Below are 21,186 nucleotides of genomic sequence, written 5' to 3' on the forward strand. Positions count from 1 at the left end.
GCGTCTATTTGCGCGCGCGCTGACGCATCCCGCTTCCTACTTGGCTTTGGCTAATAGTTCGATTTGAAACCTCATTCGGAGCCATCCAATATATTTATATCTTTTTTCCGGGTTGGGTAGACTACGATCAAAAAATAATAGATAAATTTAATTGTTGAAAACACCCTTTAATAATTAAAAATACTTAATGTTTCTCAATGTTTAGTTTGTCAAAATTGTGAACCAAAAAGCTTTTTATTTTAAATTCTATTTAGGAATTGTAATCCAGATATTTACTAAAAGAATTGGTAGGTACTATGTTTATTTAATTTTTGTTGCATATTTTACTGATATGACAGAAATGCCGTCTATTAATGTCAGTTGAAATAGTACAAAAAGGTTCTTTTTTTCTAGTGCCGAATGTTCGGCATTTAAACCGAATTTCGGCCGAATACCGAAGTTCGGCCCAAGCTGCCGAAATCCGGTTAAACCGAATGTAAAACGAATTTCGGCCCATCCCTAAAATCCTGTTAAAAATCTGGAAGGTAAGGCGGTCTCACGCTGCCGCCACATTCTGCTATTGTAGGTATACACGGTACTCTGCGGTTTTACACTTTGATTGACTGTAAGATAATCCCACAAAAACATTTCATGTTAAATGTTGCCAAGACGAGACCATGTAGCTCGCACTGTCAAAAAGTAGGTAATCAGTTCTCTTGCAGAGCCAAGTTTCTAACCCTACGTGCCCAGCTCTAAATCTATAAGCCCTAATTTTACAATAAAGTTGCGACGATATACTACAGCAGTAGCTCGTAGCAAGTAGTTCGTAGCGCGTAGCAGCGTTTTCCCGCTATTAATCTCGTAGGCGTGCAAACTGTGGACTAAACTGGCGAGGCGGCCGCAATTCGTCATAATATGGGCTTGAACTTAAAAATCTATTCAATCTTTTAAACTCTTTCCGTGCGAAACGAATTAAATTTTATTAACGGTTTTTTAAGAAAACAAAAGTCTATAACGAATAATTATTGGAGTAGACACATTAACTTATATATTAAGAAGAGTTCTATCAGAACACATTTATAATTTTCAATCAATCTTTATGGAATAATCGAGAAAAGTAACAAAAGTGTAACGTTGCTAGCTCAGCAGGTATAAACGCTCTTAATGGTTGCTGTACACATAAGCAGGCCGGCGGCATAAATCGGCACAGGCCGCTTGTAAACGTCCGTTGTTTTCACCGGACAACGAACCATTTTTTTACCGGACTTGGGTGTTTTATGGCTTACAATGCACAGTGTAATTGCACCGTACACGTGTCCGGCGACTTAGCCATACAACACCGCAAGTCCGGCAAAAAAAACGGTCCGTTGTCCGGTAAAACGGACGTCTACCAAGCGGCCTCAGGCGGTAAAATGAATGAGGGCTACTTGACAGGTGAAATATCGCTAGATGGCGTTACTATCGTGAGGTTTTTTGACGTTTGGCTCATTTAGTTATTAGCTAATTGCAAGCAAGACCGTAACGTCAAAAACCTCACGATACTTACGCTATCTAGCAGCAATATTTCGTCTGTCTTTTAGCCGTCATTGGCTCATTTAGTCAATTATAACTAAACCTGTCAAGTAGCCCTCATTATACTTTAATGAACAACCAACAACAACAACGCCATCTGCCGGGCAAGAGCAACACTCGCGAGTCACCGCCGCGAACCTGCCACTTTCGTAGCCCGCGCGTCGGTCGGCGCGCGCGGAGGTTCACAGCGCGACCGGTAGATGACTGCACCGCCACACACACACACACACACTACTGTAATAATAATGACACCTCTTATTTTTAACCCCCGACCCAAAAAGAGGAGTGTTATTGGTACGGATTTCCAATCACGGGCCCATGGGGAGCCGGTCATTTGAAAAGCATTCATTGGTGTGAAGGCTACAGATGGAGAAGTATTCCTGGACTTTAAATTTCACACATGTAACCAATTTCAGCTAAATTAATATCATCTATTTACTCATCACTGCACGCAAACCTTTAAAGGGAAATACGAGTAGACGGACGTCTAGAAGCAATTGCTTTGAAACTTTACTAAGTTTGGCAGTATGTTAATATATAGAGAGGTACCTGGCATAACTTTTAATTGGTAAATGCAATCAGGCACAACGTAAACAACAACTTTAAAGGCCTTGGAAAAATAGGAAACCGAGTTCTGCAATTACTTATGTAGCCAAAAAGACGAGCAATGTCGCCGCCCGGCGTTAACGCGGTCAGGACTGGGGCGGGTTCATAACTGTCATCCAACTCGAGCACACAAAGTAAGTCGCATCGCGAGTTAAGTGGCGATGGCCCTCGTCAGGCGTCACGGCTGGCAGCCGGCGCGCTCCCTCGCGGCCAACTTCCGTTCCGCAGTAGGCTCCGCCAGATTGCTTGTTAATAACCTGAGGTTATGAGGTCGAGCTGACCGACGTCTACTTCTCCCTTACCTGCAAATCTGCAAATGGTCAGCGACGTCCCTGTCAAAACTGACAGCACATCAATTATTATCAAATCGTCTCTAGCAATTTGACAAGCTTACGAATAAGTTCCCGAATTGTAGTGAGTAGCGGCGGGAGCGCATTACCGAGCATTACGGCGCGCGGGGGCGCGATTATAAACACTCGGTCGACGCTAACGCGATTTAGGGCTCTGCCCGGCGGCGCGGCGCGGGCCACGGGCGCCGGCGGACGCGGCGAGGGCCACGGGCGCGGCGGACGCGGCAGGGCCACGGGCGCCGGACGCGGCGAGGGCCACGGGCGCCGGCGGACGCGGCGAGGGCCACGGGCGCCGGCGGACGCGGCGAGGGCCACGGGCGCCGGCGGACGCGGCGAGGGCCACGGGCGCCGGGCGCCGGGAGGCGGAGTTATTTGGTTATTGCATGACTTTGTTTACTTCTTATTTACTAGTCACACCTATTATTGTTTAATGCTTCTAGGCACCTTGGACAAGTAATACTCGTAATCTAATAGGTCACGTCATCACGTTCAACATCACCAAAAATGATGAAATTCTGCAAGATTATTCGTAAGGCTTGATTTGAAGAGTATTACGGGTACGTTCGTTAAACAAAAAGAGCAAATTTATATCACATTTATACCTATAGACCCTTTGAAAAAAAAATCTAGGTTTAGAATGTTGTATTCCGTGAAGTGAGTCGACGGCGCTCGTGGCTCGCGGCCGCATAAAGCCAACCCTGCGACTTAGACGCGTTCCCTTGCTTAATTTCGCGGAATGAGCTCTTAAGCGGCGCCCTTTAGTTGTCTTACTCGGTGTTCACCTGAAAGGGTCTCGCGTAAGTTTAATATGTCTTTGAGCCTGTTGTGTTTATATTGCACTCGGCCGAGATTACCGAGCGGCGAGCGGCGGCGGGCTGGCGGGGCCCGGCGGGGCCCGGCCGGCGGGTGAGAAACTAGCTGCTCCGCAACTGGGTTGCAGATCGGACTGCGGCTTCTCTTGGACATATTTTCGAGAATCCTTAACATTTTGGTTCATTTAATTAATTATAAAGCCATGGCTACCTGTTTAACTATATTTGATTTCAGATCTGATTTCAAAAAATCTGATGGTACCATTTTCATCAGATATGCGACAGCTGTACCTTCCCAGATTGACTCTCTCTAGGCTTGCATTTAGTCACATTGTATCGTATTGACTACCACATTCTACGTTAGAGTGGACCTGGGACGGTAGAATCCTATGTTAAGTAAGAATAAAAATATTTATTTGCGAAAATGTAGTAGTAAATACAGTTGGAGAAGCGTTTTTGAGTGCGTACTTTTTTTCTTAAACAAGCATGCAAATTTTACTTATAAACTATTGATTTGTACCATATAAATAATAACTGAACGTTGGTTCTCTGTTCGTAGACAGTTTTAGTCACAAAGCGGGAAAACGCTGCCACCGGTCACGAGCGTAACGCGTAGTGACGCGTGCAGCGAACGTGTGACGTCTTTGCTAACGTATGATTTTATTGTTATATGCAAGTGTCCGTCAAAAGGTGTTGAGTAGGCGGCGCTACAGCAGCAAGGGGGTACATTTTAAAATAAACTTTGCATCAATAAACAAAGTGAAAGCACTCAATAATGCTTTTAACAAATCAAAAAAAATCCATCACTGTTCCTGTTTTCCCACAGCAGTGACTTTAGGATATATTTATTTAATTCTTTCAGACACTTGCCATTTTAGCACCACTGTAGGGATTTGGAACAGTTATTTGTACCGCTTAAGGCAGGACACTTTTACGACTTTCCCCCCTATGTTTTCTCAATATTATTTTCTGATGTTTACGCTAGCTTTTACAAAATGTATTATCCTATCATTCAGTATCAATCAGTACTACATACAGTCAGTGTGAGATATACAGACAGCTGCCGCACTTCTCGCGCTTACGCTATCCATCTCTTTCTCAACCGCTCAAATGTGAAAAAAAAGATAATTCAATTTGAATCTCGAACTTTTGCGAATAAATTGAAACTGTTGTAAACGAAATCTGATTAGCAGAGGTGGGCGCGGCAGGCAGGTCCGCGCGGGATCGCAGACTTCCAGAATTAAATTTACAAATGGATCCGAAGTTAACGGTCGAGGTGTACAAGAAATTGATTAATGTCTCGCCGAGCCCCGACAATTACGAAATTAAATTATCGGTGGAGCGCTCTCCCGCCGCCCGACACTAGTTTACAGCCGAGATACTCACTTTTTTGCTCAAAATACCACAGCGCCCGAAGACTAGAGTTTTCCACTAGTGCGTGTTGCCGTGATGACTTATGACTCTGAGAAGTGGTCCTTGACTGCTGGCCCTATGGAAACACATGAGCGAAGTTACCCTACGAGCTATGGAGAGAGCAATGCTCGGAGTTCCCAATTGCCGCGGGTGTCCCGTCCCGAGGTCGCGCGTCGGCCGCGCGGCTCATTTCAATGTCAAAGCGCATGCGGCGGCACGCGCCGGCGCCACTCGGCCGCCGCCGCGCGCATTCATTAGTATCATTAGGCATGGCATCGCTGGAGCTGGAAGCTGGAAGTCTCATTTGCGATCACTTTGTTCTCGGTCTGTCCGTCTGTCAAGACCCTTTCTCTCAGTAATTCAAAGTTAGTAAATATTACGGGACCCTTGACACCAACGACCTAGTCCCAAAGTATTATGGGTAGTAGGGAACGGATAAACATTAAATACATTGAACACCCAAGACTCGTTGTGCAAAGACCCTGACATCTGCCCTGACCGGGCATCGAATCTGGTATCTCAAGCTTCACTAGTCCGGTTCTCTGACCCCTGGGCTATGTGGTCGTCACTAATGCCAAGTTAACCCCAGCCTGCCACCTAACCAGTTATACGACCGGCCGGCTTCTGCATTTAGTTAAGTTTCGTTGTTACGAGCTAAATCGTAATGTAGGACGTGCAGCTAAGCCAGGATTTGCTATTAGTCTGGGTTAATAGATATTTGGCGCGGGTTAAATCGCCGGTGCGGGCCCCGGGCGCCGCCCCCGCGCCATCGCGACCGGTCATAGCTTACATAGAGTCGAGGTGCAATTTCAAACGTACCTACAGTCAACTAAGAGGTTTTGTGACAGACTAATTAGTGCTAATAATCGTGAGGTCTGGTTGATATTTGTTCTCGTTTGGGATTGGTTTTAACGCCATGAATCAATCACAGGCAACAATAACGTCAAACGGACGTCACACTGCAGCAAGCTTGTTAAAAACAAGCAACCACATTACACGTTTAGCTTGTTGTAAAATTATTAAAAAATAATTACCACTGGTGGTTGGGCTTTCTATTGATTAGTATCAGGTTCGGAATCAAACTCCAGATGTTAGAGCTTAGCATGTGGTACATTGACATATCTGGTAGCATAGATGAACTCTGATTGAGTTCGAAACGCGTGAGCGTAGTGTGGTTGCGGTGATATTTAGGTTTTTGTGACTTGTGTGTGTTCTTACAGTGTGGAGGAGCTGCATGAAGACACATTTGTTGCATGACGTATATAGCTATCGGTTGCGGGTGAGCAAAATAATTGTTTATAGTTTATTGCGATACTAACGCCATCTATCAACACGCAACCAGTCAGATTTAAAAGTTAGACAACGCTAATTTGTTTTTTAGCCGCCACGGAACGTCATTTTCATTTGATAAAAACTGAGCGTGGCTCGACATGCTCTTGATCAGTTTTTAACCCCCGACGCAAAAAGAGAGGTGTTATAAGTTTGACCGCTATGTGTGTCTGTGTGTATGTAAGTCTGTGTGTTTATCTGTCTGTCTGTGGCAGCGTAGCTCTTAAACGAATTGAACTTTGAAGTGCCAAAGTCGGGGGTTTTCCAACTTTTTGATGGTTAAGTTATTGTAGATGTCAGGGATAAGTTAAATAGCTGAGGGAGTGTATTGTGTGCAGCAGCCGCGGCCGGCGCGGCCCGCGGGCTCTGCGGCGCCCGCTAAGTGGGTAGTCGCGCTGCGCTCAAGTCGCGCTCAGCCCGCCGCGTGAGCCGCCGCCGCCGCCGCCGCCGGTCCGCGGACACTTCACGCCACTTTTATCGACCACGAATCCCAAGACGATAGCAATTTACTCGCCTTTTCCCAAAGTCTTTGTATCATCTCGAGCCTATAAATATTCCACTGCTGGGCACGGGCACAGGTATCTTCTCCAGATTTACGGGTTTAGACTGTAATGCCCACTCAAGACCCGCGTGGATTAGGAACTTCGCATACACACCATTGATTGGCTTTGTATTAAGTATACAGATATCCCCATGAGGTTTTCCTTCACCGTAAAACTCGTATTAGAAACGTCAATTCACACAATTATTTTTGGAATTCTATTTAAAGGTTTTGTTTTGTATATTTCTACTCACAATGAGTTACTTAGATAGATGTGACAAATTTGTTGCTCGGTTTATGTCTCGGTCCTTAACCTAATCACATGCAAGAGCTATTAAAGTACACCCACTAGACACCCACATACTAACCAATTGCAAGATAATTGACGTGAGTTAACTAATTCAATTAAAGTTTCGGCTAAAATCCAGTTCCGGTTCTTAACGACCGGGACACGCGTCCGAGTCGCTCTGAACTTAGTCACGCAACGCGGTCGCTTGCATCCGCCAGTGCTTACTTACCGTTAGTAGATACTAAGCAGTGGGTCACGCGACCCGGTCGTGATCGTGTGTCGCGGTCGTCGGTCGCGGTAACCTATTTTCTAAATGTTCAGCACATACGTATTACAAGGCATTGCCGGCGCCGTGCCGGTGGCCGGCGGCCGGCGTGCCGTGCCGTACCGCGCCGGCATCAATACAGCAGCTTTCATTTCGTTGTGCGGAGCTATCAGGCGGCCTCTATGCCGCAGGGTGACAATGATTCAAAATGAAAACTCGTTTGAGCATGGCGTTACCTTAGATATCTTAACATCATATATACTTATACATATATGTACATAGCAAGATACCCAATCACAAATAGGAAGATCAAACTACTTCAAAAATGATCTAGACTTTTTTCTGCAGCTTTATATTTATCTTTTTAGTGGAATGAAGGACTATTGCAAGGTCCGTCCGGATCACTTCCACCGTTCATTGCTTGCTAATCCTGCCGACAAGCAGCAGTGCTTGCCCTTCAGTGGCTTCAGTGTACCGGTGTGGAGAGTGAGACGACCGGTAGAGTTACTGGCACGTTCTATCTTAACCCTTTAAGCTGGTAACACATGACAATCCTCTAGTTATGGATTTCTGTGAGTAGTAGTGTTACCATCAAGTGATCCATTACCTTAACAAAAATGTGGTGTTGCATTATTTAAGTCATACAATTGAGACACAGAACACAGATAACATTACATTAAGCCGTCGAAATGACAATTCCCATACAAAAATTTATGATAATGGATATGTACTAGGTACCTTTAATCTTTTACGTTCTAATGTCGGCAACCGCGACCTACGATCGCGACCGAGTCGCGCAACTTAAATTATGCTATATATACAAGCGATTGCATTGCACCACTAAGTTCATACTAAACAGTAGGTCGCCTGACCTGGTGATACCTTAAAAAAGCTTACTCTGAGTTCACCCAGAACCGGTCCTGCTTCTGCACCGGGAGCGTCATGGTTGAATGTCCGCGATCCCGCATGGCGCTCCCATAACGGCATAGTGGACAAACGCCAATGTCTTTTTAGTCGGTATATGCTTCCTAAAGGTGCGGACGAACCGCTGCTTATAAAACGGTGACGGTACGGAATCGCAGTGACGCACCGTATATGCACCGTTTTTTGCATGCTTTTCACACCGCTGCTTAAAATACGCAAACGGTGCGGAATCGCAGTGACGTTCCGTAAACGTCACGACTTTTGTTGGGTAAAGACCTGAACCTGAACCTGAAGACCTGCGGTGTGGAGAGCATGCGATAAAAACGGTGCGCTGACGGTGCGTCACTGCGATTCAGTGCCGTCACCGTTTTTTAAGCAGCGGTTTGGTCGCACCTTAAAGTGAGAGAGCCCAACATATTTTTAAAAAAAGAAGCGGTCCTGCGACCGCGGCAGCGTGGTCGCCGCGCGCCGCCAAAGTGATTCGCTTTTGTTCCGGGCCACGGCGCGGGGATGATTCCGCGCGGTGATTGCGCCCGCCGCGGCCACTGCGCGCCCGCATCAATATGCCCGCTGCCCGGACCGGACCACTCAGCCGAGCGACACTATAAGCTCAATAACTTTAGGCTAATTGAACATACAAGCGATTCACTGCCATTCGGTGCAAATAGAATATCGTCTACATGAATCGACTATTCTGAATCCGGACCATAATTAAAAAAGTGAATTTTGTCAAGAAGAAATTTTGCTTAAAAATATTTAGAATCATATTTGTTTTATTTGTAAATCACGCCGAAATTATTTTAACATATAACATATTTTATCTACAAGACAAATTGTATTTTTTCTGTGTACCTACATAAATACAAAATGGTCTTATTTCGTTTTAGACGATATTCACGGTGAACAGTTTTTCTTGTTGATGTAAATGTGTATTTTAAATTGATTTCAAATTGTGCCTTTTTCCTGCTTGGATGTATAATTTCGAGTCATCGATTTTACATTTGTATTCAATTACAGTAACTCAACTCATAAAAGCAGGTAAAGAAAAAAGATAAATAAATAAATATAAATATCACGGAACAATTCACACCAATTGACCTAGTCAATAGACACACACTTAAATACATATTAAACACCCAAGACCCGAGAACAAACATAAACATTCGTATTTTTCATACAAATATCTGCCCCGACACGGGAATCGAACCCGGGACCTCAAGCTTCGTAGTCAGGTTCTCTAACCACTAGGCCATCTGGTCGTCTAAAAGATAACACCAAAGAAACACCCTTTTGTTTCACCAACAATCGCGTTGCATCAGTTGATAGGATAAACAGACGATCAACATGTTTTCAACGCAAAGCTGTTACGACGACGTAGCAAAATATTTGAAAAGACAACAGACGAGTGTTTGGAAACAAATTCGCGCGCGTCTGATCTGTGTGATCAAACAGCTCGGCGCGCCGCGCTCTTGTTGACTGCTGAATGACAAATTGTAAATAAAGCATTCGACAATTGAGCATAAAGTATGCAGGCTCGCGGCGCCTGCCGATGCCGCCGCGCCACGCAGCGCTCCTTAAAATGCAAAGCATGTCTTGCCAAATCCGTGTGCCACCTCCCCGTGTACAGATGAATTATATCGTACTATCGTACGATTGTCTCGAATTCCGCTGCGCTCCGGGCTTTTTTTGGAATTTTCCTACATTGTTATGCTTTTAGTTGTAGACGTTTATTCCATTCGCGCGTCACGTATCTATATGGTCGAATGCTTTTTGTGTAAATTATTCAAACAGTTAACTAAAACTCGTACACATTGAAACTTTAGCACGTTGCGGCAGAGGTAGGTTTTCGTGAAATACTTATTCAGGCGTTTGGGCGCGGCCGGCGGTCAGGAAGCGAAATGGCGGCTGCGCCTGATCCGCGGACGTAATCCGCTGACCGCCGCCGGCAGAACTTTGATTTGGGTATAATGACATTCGGCGGGAAGATTATTGTGCTGATATCAAGATTGACGCGCGGAGCCGCTGCCAACCCTCGGCAATAAAAGATGGAAAGCGTTACGCGAGATTCGGCGTAATGTCATCAAGTATTTATACGTATGCTGAGAATATCTAATAGTCGGCGAAAGGTCCGGCGAAGGGATTCGCAAAATAACGTCTTATATTTTGCCCTGGAAAAATAAGTTAAAGTGCCAATCATAGTGCGAAACCTTTTTATCGATTATTGTACGGCGCTGCTGTGGCGGCGGATGCTTCGCAGGCGAGGCGGCAGGCGTGCGCCCAGACCTCGCACCGCCACCGCCACGAACGCTTAATGGGCCATTATCTCAATGTAAAAGCAAACGGCATAAAGAAAGCGAAGTATAAGTTATGTATTCTTAGCGGCTGCGCTCGCGACACGCGCCACGCCGCACATTTAGCTCCGATGAATATTCAAATAGGTTTCACGTCTCCGCCATTTCGCTCTCGGAGTGCGTACTCCGGATCAATTAGTGACGTCATTACGCGCCGTTCCGCGAAATGTCTGCCTGATGAATATTTGCAGTTTAGCTGACGCTCGCCTTATACCTACACCTACCTAATGCCCATCGAATATTGCGTTACTTATGTGATTTTAAATATGACGAGACGCGTCTCTTTCGCCAACTGGTAGTAAATGTTTTACAGCAAGTAAATAAGTATCCAGGTATATGAAATGCAAGAGTAAGGAACAAACGAATAAATAGGATTCCAAAAGTTTGTATCAAAAACGAATAAACCACAGCGACGAAAGTTGCCGCCGAGTGGTCGCGAGCGGAACACGGCGACAGACGGATGTGCATAAATTTTAAATATTATGTCACGCTGTTTTAGTTTTCTAATATTTTGGGCAAGAAATTTCGTAGACTGCATGGAAAACAGTTCATTCCTATATTGTAGCGGTGTGCTAACATAATTTATTCATAATAAACTAAGTCTAGTATATGTACCTGCCTAGTCAAGAAAGGCCAATATCGTGAACAGCTCAAAAATTCCTAGTACCCTAGTACGTAATGAGTACTCGAATGTTGAACTTTTAAGTTATCTTGTTTGACAGATTTCGAGACTTGTATTTTCCTTTATAGTTTTTTAAGGCAGTCCGATAATACTGCCTGAAAGAGGTTTGTTTTTTAGCAATAACTTTAGCGCGTTTTAAGTAGACTTCTCTTTGCCCTAACTAAGTTGTTGTTGAAAGAACGTAAACTTAGTTCTGCTACCTATTGAAAGTAGAGGTTGTATTATCCAGGTCCATGCAGTGGCGGATTAGCAACGTAGCACGAGTAGCAAATGCTACTGGCCCTGCGTGTCTAGGAGCCCCGCGGACCTGCTTTCTGATCGTAAAAAATTACAATTTAGATAGAAGAATATATTTTAAACATTAAACCGCCGTCAAAGAAACAGTTGGTATCAAAATGTTCTACTATAATGTTTTATTTAATACTATAAAGTGCAAATCAAGTGTTTCATGATAAAATTTGCTACAGGCCCCGCGCTGGCTTAATCCGGCTCTGGGTCCATGTAGGTGTGCGGGGAGGGGCGGCGCGGGGGCGGCGCCGGTCCGCAGGTCGCAATAACATTCAGATGAGATGTGTGACAGCGAAACATGGGTCAAATTATTATTGCCTCGTGCGTCGTGCGCGTACACACTGGGACCACTCTACGCGTCCAATTTAGTGCCTTTGGTTTGTTAATACCACCAAGGGACACTTGACACCAATTTATTGGCCTATAGGCGTTGGCCTATTGGACTATAGTCGCAAAGTTTGCAAACTTTATGAGTACTAGGTGACGAATAAACATACTTAAATGGATAGATAAATACTTAAATACAAAAGAAACACCCAAGACTCGAGAGCTCGAGAGCAAACATTCGTATTCGTCTTATATAAAAGCCCTATTAGTTGTTTAAAATCGCGATTCAGTCGGAAAATGTCCATTGTTCAACAAATGGCTTTCCTTCAGGACGCTAACTTCCTTACCACCTGCATCTATTGGTAGCCCACAGCCACAGCCCACACCAGAACCCTCGCGATAGCGTCGCTCGGTCCTTGTGGAAGTCCTGCCGATTGCTGGTGGTGGTGTTCACGGTGTTCACGGTCACGAATCGAGCACCTCCAACAGTTAAATTAATCTGTTCTTGAAGCAATGTGGTCTTTATAATGATGGAAATAGGTTGTTTTTTTTACAAGCTTTTATTTAGTTTCATACCTGTCCCGTTGTCTGTCTGTCAGTCTGTAATCAAGTCTTGCAAGTTAAATTCGACTCACTTCCATTAGTTGGATTTACCTACTTGAAATTTGGTATTCTTGTGTAAATTGCGTGACAAAACAATAAACTGGTAGTGACATCCTGGTAGTCCGGCCAGGATCGTCTCCACATGACGGAACTCTTCAACGGTTAGTGACATCGACGTGAAATTTGGTATGCAAATGTAGTTTGCGTGACAATACAAGTACATGCAACAAAAAGTACAGCCCGTTAAAAAAAGCTTATATTAAAAAAATTTTTTTACCAACAACTTATTTATGTACTTTATTGGATCAGGTGTTACTTTGCGGAGGTCCATATCAATGAACTAAAATAATTTCTTTGCTCACCCGCGACCATACGATAGCTAAGTGTTCATGCAGTTCCTCCACCTCCACACTATAAGAACACACATAAATCACACAAACCCACCTATCACCACCACCACATTATACTGACGCGTTTCGAGCTCAACCAGAACTCATCTTCAGAACAACACAACCGTACACCATGCTACCAGATGTTCGACTAACAAATCACAACAATCGCTTTAATTGGTCACTGTAACTTCCCAAGTACCCACCTATTTTTTTATTTTTAACCATCTTCATATTTATTTTTTTCACTTATTTGATATATGCCTCCATCACAAAGTAGATAATAAGGGTCCATATCGGCTCGCATACTTAATGAAAGTCCGAATGTAATATTTGTCAGAACGATCGTTTGTCATAACTCTTAAATTTCTCTGAATCCAATAATTGTTCAAAATTGTTATGAAACAAACCTAACCTAACCTATAGTTTTCTATAGGATGACCATTAAAATTTTCAGAAAACTGTATGGTTTCAGTGGGTAAGGAATGATGACAAACGATGATTCGGACAAAAAATACGGTATGACTATCCAAGAGTATGCGAACTTTGGCGCTTCCAGATAATATTTATGAAACTTTTAAAGTGCAACTGTTCTTTCTATATGCTTAAGTAACATATTATAGTTTGTGTTGTCAGGTGTAACAGCCATGACACGTTGTTCTGTGGAGCTGGAGGGTGGCGCTGGGTGGCGCTGGCTGCACGCGGCGCGTCCCGGACGGTTCCTTGCCATTCATTGCGCGTCCCCTTTTTTAATCCGGAACTTATGACCGTGTTAATGTAACGGCAAGGGTTAATATCGTATTTTATTAGACGCCTCTGCGTCGGTCAGATTTTTACTTTTTACGTTTTGCGGTAAATTTGCTTCTATCCGACGCCCGACGTGAGTTACGAGGGGATTGTTCGAGATACTCTTCAGCGCCTGCCGCCGCTCTCGCCTAATTAAAACGGGAGGATGAACCGAAATTTGGACAAACATAGATCCTTTATGCCGCAAGCTTTGAAACTATCCCGGAAGACAATAGAAAACATAGCTCTGCTAGATTGTTTCAAGCTAACAGTTAAGCCTGTGGAAGAGGAAGGACACTTGCCTCTAGCAAAAGCTATCACTTTCAATGATAATATTTAACGAATAGATAGATTAAGCATTTAATGTGGAATTTTAAGCCTCATTAGAGTATAATCCTCCGGCCACAGCCAGCCGTTGTGCCTCAGGTCAGGTCCCTGCGGTCGCTGCACTGCCCTTCTCCTGCTGCGGCCAGCGCGGCGGGTGCTGCCGACACTCGACGGCACTTCAGAGCACATTAAATGCAGGCTACGAGCTGTTCGATGAGTCATGGATAACATTCATTATAAGCACGCTGCATTTTCATGTTTCAAATTACAACAGCGCAATGATACGAGTATTAATGTTTTAAAATAACTTGAAACATTACAACAGGTAGTTGGACGACTTTGACTAAACACCCCTGTAAATATCATTCTGGATTATTAACTGCGGTTGACAAATGTTTCCACACATTGATCGATGTTCAAAGAATACCTCGTCGAAGGTGTGACTAAATTTTGAATGCAAAATTCCGAATAATCAAATTTACGAGGCAGTTCAGTTAAACCAATCGAACCGTCTGCCGAAATATTCCGGATTAAATTTAAGACATTGTTGTATGTACTATACTAACAATGTAGAATGTTAACCTGTTCCTTGGTTGCCCTGAAAACCAGCGCCATGACTGAAGACTGAAATTCAGACATCGGCATTTGCTGAGTGGCATCCATTTTGGTGCTTTGTTAACTACCTACTGTTGTATTTAGATTAAGATTTCATGTACAAACTTTTTTAACACCAAATAAATCAATTCTATTCTATTATATTCTATTAACTAAGTACCCACTGGGTTAGCACCAGATGAATGAGTTGCGCTCGGAGCGAAATGGAGCTACGAAGTTCACCGACAAGAAAAGAATTTGAACGATATTTTTGAGCAAAATCAAAGTTCGCGCGGAGCGGCTCCCAATTATCTCGTCAACGGAATAAATGAAATATTGACACAAATCTTCAAAGGGCGCATCTATAATCAATTACCGTAAATAATTCGGGCGGGTGATCTCGTTACGGCAGTAAGCACCCCATTAGCCGACGGGAATCAAAAGTCAATAAAATTCATGGGAGTATCGCGCCGCAGTAAAACGCTATACATCGGCGAATTGGATATAAAACTCGATCCATTGAACACATTTCCCGAACGTTACGCCGGGCAGGTGGGCTCGCCCCTCGCCCCTCGCCCCTCGCTCCTCGGTTCGCGCCTCGCGCCGCTACGCGGGAAATGCACGGAAAATCGCATGAACTATAAGGAAATTAAAGCATGTGACAACGCTGATACCTATGGTAACTAACGGCGATTTTATTGAGTCTGATTTTATTATTGTTTTGATTTAATGTTTAACGCGCCCTAAAATTACCTCTCCCTCTTGTTCTGAGAGGAGGCCTCTGCCCTGCAGTGGGACGTATATAGGCTGGAATGATGATGATGATGATGAAAATTACCTAAGTCTGTCAACATGTTATAGACCTAGAAAGAAGAGAACTTTCCGTAAGAGCACATCTTAATAAAAACCATAAAACAACACACAGCACAGTAACAGTGGTCATCATTATTTTAGCGACTGCAGTCATAATGATGATGGATTGTGAAGGATTACAGAATACAGATATTGAAGCGTCAAGCGTGTGGTCAGCGCGCGCGGCGGCGCATGTGAAAAAGCTGGATTTTATTCCATATTATTTATTCCTTTTTTCTCACTAATAGTTGTCGCTAAGCAACTACAAATTTAAAAATGTATAAGGCATAGACACATGTCCGCGACAGCGCGGCCGCGAGCGCCGACGTTCGCAAATTATAATTTAACTGACGAAATAACCGTAAGCTCGATGAGTATTTTAATTAAAACGATGAGAGAAACAGCCTTTGGAAACTGCTAGTGAATGGGAATAATCTTATGGATCTTCTCGGCTGTGATGTCACGAGTCACGGCCCGTGGGGCGCATTGTGCTATTTTTTTAGCTCTAAGAAAATTGAGCAAATGAGCGTTTAGAGCGTCCCGCGCGGACGCGAGCAATCTTCCGGCGCGTGGCAGCGCGCTGGGAGCGCCGCGCAGGTACCGGAGCGGGCGTTCTTGTTTCAGCCGCGTGCTATCTTTCTACTCGGGCTTAAATTGAGCCCGCCGACAATGAGAGGCGCGCCTAAACGGCCCGACACGCGTAATACAATACACGCGGCTGCATAAATGTATTCCGCCTTCTAAAACTCACGAGTGGCTCCGCCGCGCCGCGAGCGCACATCAAAGCCCGTGATACGCCGCCATGTTTTACATATCAATTTGGCTTTCATTGCGCGCCCCGCTCGAGCTCCCCTCGACCCGCAGATTTTTTGTGAAGTGATCTCGGTCTTCTTTGTCGACAAAGCGACGCCGTCCCTCAAAGCGGAGGTGTGCTGCAGCGCTTCTCTGGAAGACTTATTGAACGTTATTAAAACTGGTTCAAATAAAGCTTAGTTCTTCTTTGATAAATGTAAGCCGGTGCTGTTTTACACTCGTAAATTGAACGTTGTAGAGACTGTTCATCCCAAAGCCTTTTGATTTTAATTTGAAGTTAAATAGATTTATAGACGAATTGAGCATATATACCATATTATCTGTTTATTATAAAGCAGCGCTATATCACATATCCGAGCGAGGCAGACCCGGCGCTCGGCCGGCGTCCCCCAAGCCGCGGCCGGCTTCGACTCAAACTTTAAAAAGTTTTATTACAAATGTCTTATCTTCACGAAGATTTTCACCCTAGTGTTTGGTAAAAGAACTGTGAATCCCATGGCAAACCGAGCGCGCTTTAAAGTGAAATGTTTCACGTATCTCTTAAACAAATTGCGATGTAAAAATGTTGTTTCGAGGTTGACAACTGTCATTTGTGCTTTTAAGTGGACTCAGTGCTTCCAGTCTAGTGCCTTCGCGAGGGGAGTTGTGCGTGAGGAATTCGTACATATGTGTAGAGAGGGAGTTACATTTTTAACGATCTAAGGGTCGTGTGAGCATTTTACACTATGTAAGTATTATGTGGAATGGTGTAGAGAGGATAGGACCGTGCGTGGCCGCGACCGGCGGAGCCCGCGCCGCGGCCCCGCGCCGGCGCCGCGCAGCCAAAGCAAAGTCATTAATTCTGTCGAGGAGAAATTAAAATCCGATACGACACAAATTTTCCTCCTTTATTCTCCATTGGAAAGAATCTATGAATGGCTGCTCCACGTCCCAATCCCGACTCTATTACCGGGAGGCAAGGTCGCATTTGCCGCGGGGGCGCCGCCCACTTGAGATCAAAGCGTTTGATGTAAAGAAGAGTTTTCAATTTAATTTGCCGAACACGCGCTGTCTTTTTTTAGTATTCATCTTCTTTTGATTAGATTAAGCGTTTAGATTGGAATATTTTTTTTCACTAGTGCGTTTATTTTTCTATTATAGTACAATAGACAAAAATAATTAGAAGTCTGTATATTTATTCTGGAATTCGCGGTTGCAATGGTTTCGTTCAGTTTGCTTCTTTTTTTCATGTTTGGGCCACAAATGTGTTGCAGCAATGATGCAGTGAACTGCAGCATAGATCAACAGCATTAAAAGTCAAAATGGTTGAAATATAAGTATAATTTGTATGCCGGGAAGACCATTCACAAAATCATGACGGGTCGCACGCACACACTGATACAACCTTCACAATTGAAGGCAGTGGGAGCGGCCTGGGGGGAGACGCGAAGCAACGTTCGGGATCAACAATGTTTTAAGCCACTTTTATTTCACTTGTATGTTCACATGTACTATTCGTCTGGAGGCGAGCCACGCACGCGGGAAAAGCCATGGCACGGGTTATACTTGTGCCTGGCAACAGCATTTAGCGATCTGCGATATGGTGAGTGAGACCCACTCGCCAGCGATCTACGCGCTGCTACGACCGGCGTAGGGGCCTACGAGTGGCGGCGTCGTACCACAAACAATACTGTTTTATTTCTTATGTCAAATAGCTTGCAAACGAGCATGCGGGTCGGGGGGATGGTAAGCGATCACCGCCGCCCATGGACACCTACAGCATTATTAGGACTGCGGGTGCGTTGCCAGCCGAAAAGGGGGGGCTAAAGGGGGGAGGGAGGAGGAGGGGAAGGGGGAGGAGAGTTGGGCCTCTGGATCTCTCACTAAATATGTTGGACCTGCCTCAGCTGAAAGAAGCCTATAGTTGTCTAACTGAGACACAACTATTATAAAATGTGTACTACTCATACAGTGTTGATTAAAACGAAATAAGTAAACCTAACTTTAATACTGAACACTAACTAGACACGCGAAACGTTATACGCCTACTGTTAGACATTAGGTTAGGCCAACATCTGAGTTAAGACACTGACTTTTAAGCTTGATCAAAGTGGTCGAAGCTACGCTATACGGATTAGTTCTATAGCTAAACAATAACTCGACTGATTTTGTAGTTATCACAACCCGTTTTGCGCCCTACGTGTCCGCGACTGCTAATGGCGGAGCGAGTTGTCATTTGAAATTGATAAATGGTAAGAAATATGACAGCGCGGTATCGGAACGAGGAGCAAGACGTCAATCCCAGCCTAAGGCTGCGGCTCCACTGACGAGGAAACGAGCGGAGCGGAGAGGAGACGTATAGGGGTCGATAAATCATAATAGTTGAATCCACATCTCGTCTCCGCCCTATTATCATCAGACGTACAGGGAATGGTCGATCCCTACACGTCTCCTCTCTGCTCCGCTCGTCTCTGCCTCAGTGGAGCCGCAGCTAAAAGCCCAGGATACACAGTTTTATATTATTTATAAACATATAAGCGTGAAGGCTAGGTGCTGGCAAACCAGCGTGCCGGTTGCTTGCTTGTTGGCGCACTCCAGTTCCATACATCAGCATGCGAGTCTTCCTTCCCATTTCACCGCGAGAGGAAAGAAATCAACGAGCTTGGATGCCTTTATACCGGCACGCGAGCTAAGGGCAGAATCTCAATACCTACCTACACATAAATAATATGCCAGTACAGTACATACACCCAGTACAGTAAAATCTGGATTATCCAAACTTTTACTTTGTGAGTAAATATCTATGAGATCCTGTCATTATTAAAAGCTGTTAGCTCTTCTTTAATAAATAAATAAATAATTACGACCGAGACTATATAGTTTCGATAGTCGAAACATGGATTTATGATGGATTTATTATTGTACGCCTATACCGGCAAAACATAATGTTGCATGCCAAATTTTTCCACCACTGTAATCAGTTATACATATGTTTACAAATAAATCACTTTGACTTTGACTTTGACTATGAGACGAAATCTTAAACAATACCTTTTTACATTACACTGTGTATGTATGTGTATCCATACAGTGACGTTGAAATATTAGTTTTTAAACATCTGAAAAAAGTTAGAAACGTTTTTCTTTTTATAAAATCGTAATTTCGTAATCGTAAAGTTTTGCGCCAACATTCGGACAAGTAGGTATATAAGTACGAGTATGTAATCGTTCGGAGCTCAGGTTCGGACAATATTGAGGGTTCGACAACGAATGGTAGAGTTCGGATAAGCGTGATTGCAGTGTACCTCATTCTTACCAGTAGCTGGCATGCTTTATGCTGCGTTACTCGCACGTGTCCTCTGGGCGTAATGTCCCGCCCGCGCCATATAAACAGCGCGTCCGGTCAATTATCTGCCGTGAAGGCGCGCGGTCCGGCGCGGCGCGGCCGCTCGTTCGGCGCTGCCGGCCATTTCCGGCCAGTAATCGACTTCCGGGCGCGGGCGACGGCAGATTAATCAAGTATCACCAGGGAGGGGGCAGGTGAAGGCGAGATTGACAAATCTCTATTAAATGAGCAATTTCTGCAGGTACACTATCAAAGAAGTAAGAGCTTTTGCCACCGCGTTTTTTAAACATGTCGTCGACGCGCCTCTGTATCGTCGATAGAGACGCGTGTCGCTGACGTGTTTAAAAACACGGTGTCAAAGTGTATGATGGTTTAAAAGTACATGCGAACAAAATTGTACAAAAGTTATTTACATCTTGCTTTGTGCGATCTCGTTTATTGATAGGCTATTTCACTAGTTCTAATGTAGCTACATCACGAATGATTTCCAAATAAGTTTCAAACTACATTAAATCATTGAACTTTAATAAAATAAAACTTAAATGTTTGTAGTAATTATATTATCGTCTTTTTACAGCAGTTGTAGTTACGTTGCGGTTAGATTACATTACTCTGTTCATAACGGATCTTACCTATATATTATATAGACTCATGAGATTAGACTCTATCTTACGAATGACAGAGTGATGACTGAATTATCGTAATACGGTTTAGTTAGTACAATCCAACACAATGCCAGTGGCAGTCTCGTCTTGTAAGGTACCTAGCTAGAGCCCTCTCACGGAGCTTTCGTAGAGCCTAAAATATATAACGTCTGTTTAAAGCGTAGGCTAGGCGCTAGGCTATGAACACAAATCTCGGTTAGCGGCCCGGCTGGGGCGCGCAGGTTTTATTCTCGCAGAGCTATAAAGGCCTAGAAATTTATCTAAATCCGAAAATCTTCGCTTTAAAGTATGCGCTCGTACTATTATATTCCAAAGTGCTTAAGAGATTTTGATTGTTTCTAATGGTATATACCTAGGTACATAAAAGTTAGATAGTGCTTTACTTCATCTCAAAAAACAAACAAAAAGTACGAAATAAAGATACAAACAGCGATATTCTTGGCGAACTGTTAAAAGTGAAGTTTTACAAGATCTGTTAGTTATTTTTTTGCCACTTTCATTAAGATCTTTGTCGCACTCTGTGTTAAAACGTGGTCTCACTCCTATGAGTCACGGGTGAGGCTTGGTTTGCTGGAATCCAGTTTCCGTTGTAAGCCCGACGTTTTTCGCGTCTCGCTTATCTAATGTAAATAATGTAATGCAACAGTTATGATTGTACTAGTCAAAAGATCGAAATAGATGTATGTTATCTATTATTACCACTCCTTATCCTCCTCTCCTTATATATACCTAAGTTTGTTTGTGTATTGAGGTTTCAAAATTTATGAACTATTTTTCGACCAATTCCTGGTGTCACATTGAGTTGAAATTTGCCATACTTTAGTAAATCCGTAGATATACAATAATCTGGTAGTGAAATTCTGGTGATCCGGCCAGGATCGTCTCCGCAAGACGGAATTCTAAGTTTGAATGATAATGAAAATACAATCAGTAAGAAAAGCTTTAATACAAAAAGATTAAAAAAAATACACAGAAGCAAAGAAAGGTTTGCAGTGCCGATTGCCAGCCTGTGCCCATCCTACAGAGTGAAAACGTCATTCAAGCGTCAAGTAGAGCTGTATTGGCAAGAAAAATAAAATATATTTACAATAATAATCAACTTTA

Source organism: Choristoneura fumiferana, chromosome 21, assembly GCF_025370935.1.
Source record: "Choristoneura fumiferana chromosome 21, NRCan_CFum_1, whole genome shotgun sequence".
Taxonomy (NCBI): domain Eukaryota; kingdom Metazoa; phylum Arthropoda; class Insecta; order Lepidoptera; family Tortricidae; genus Choristoneura; species Choristoneura fumiferana.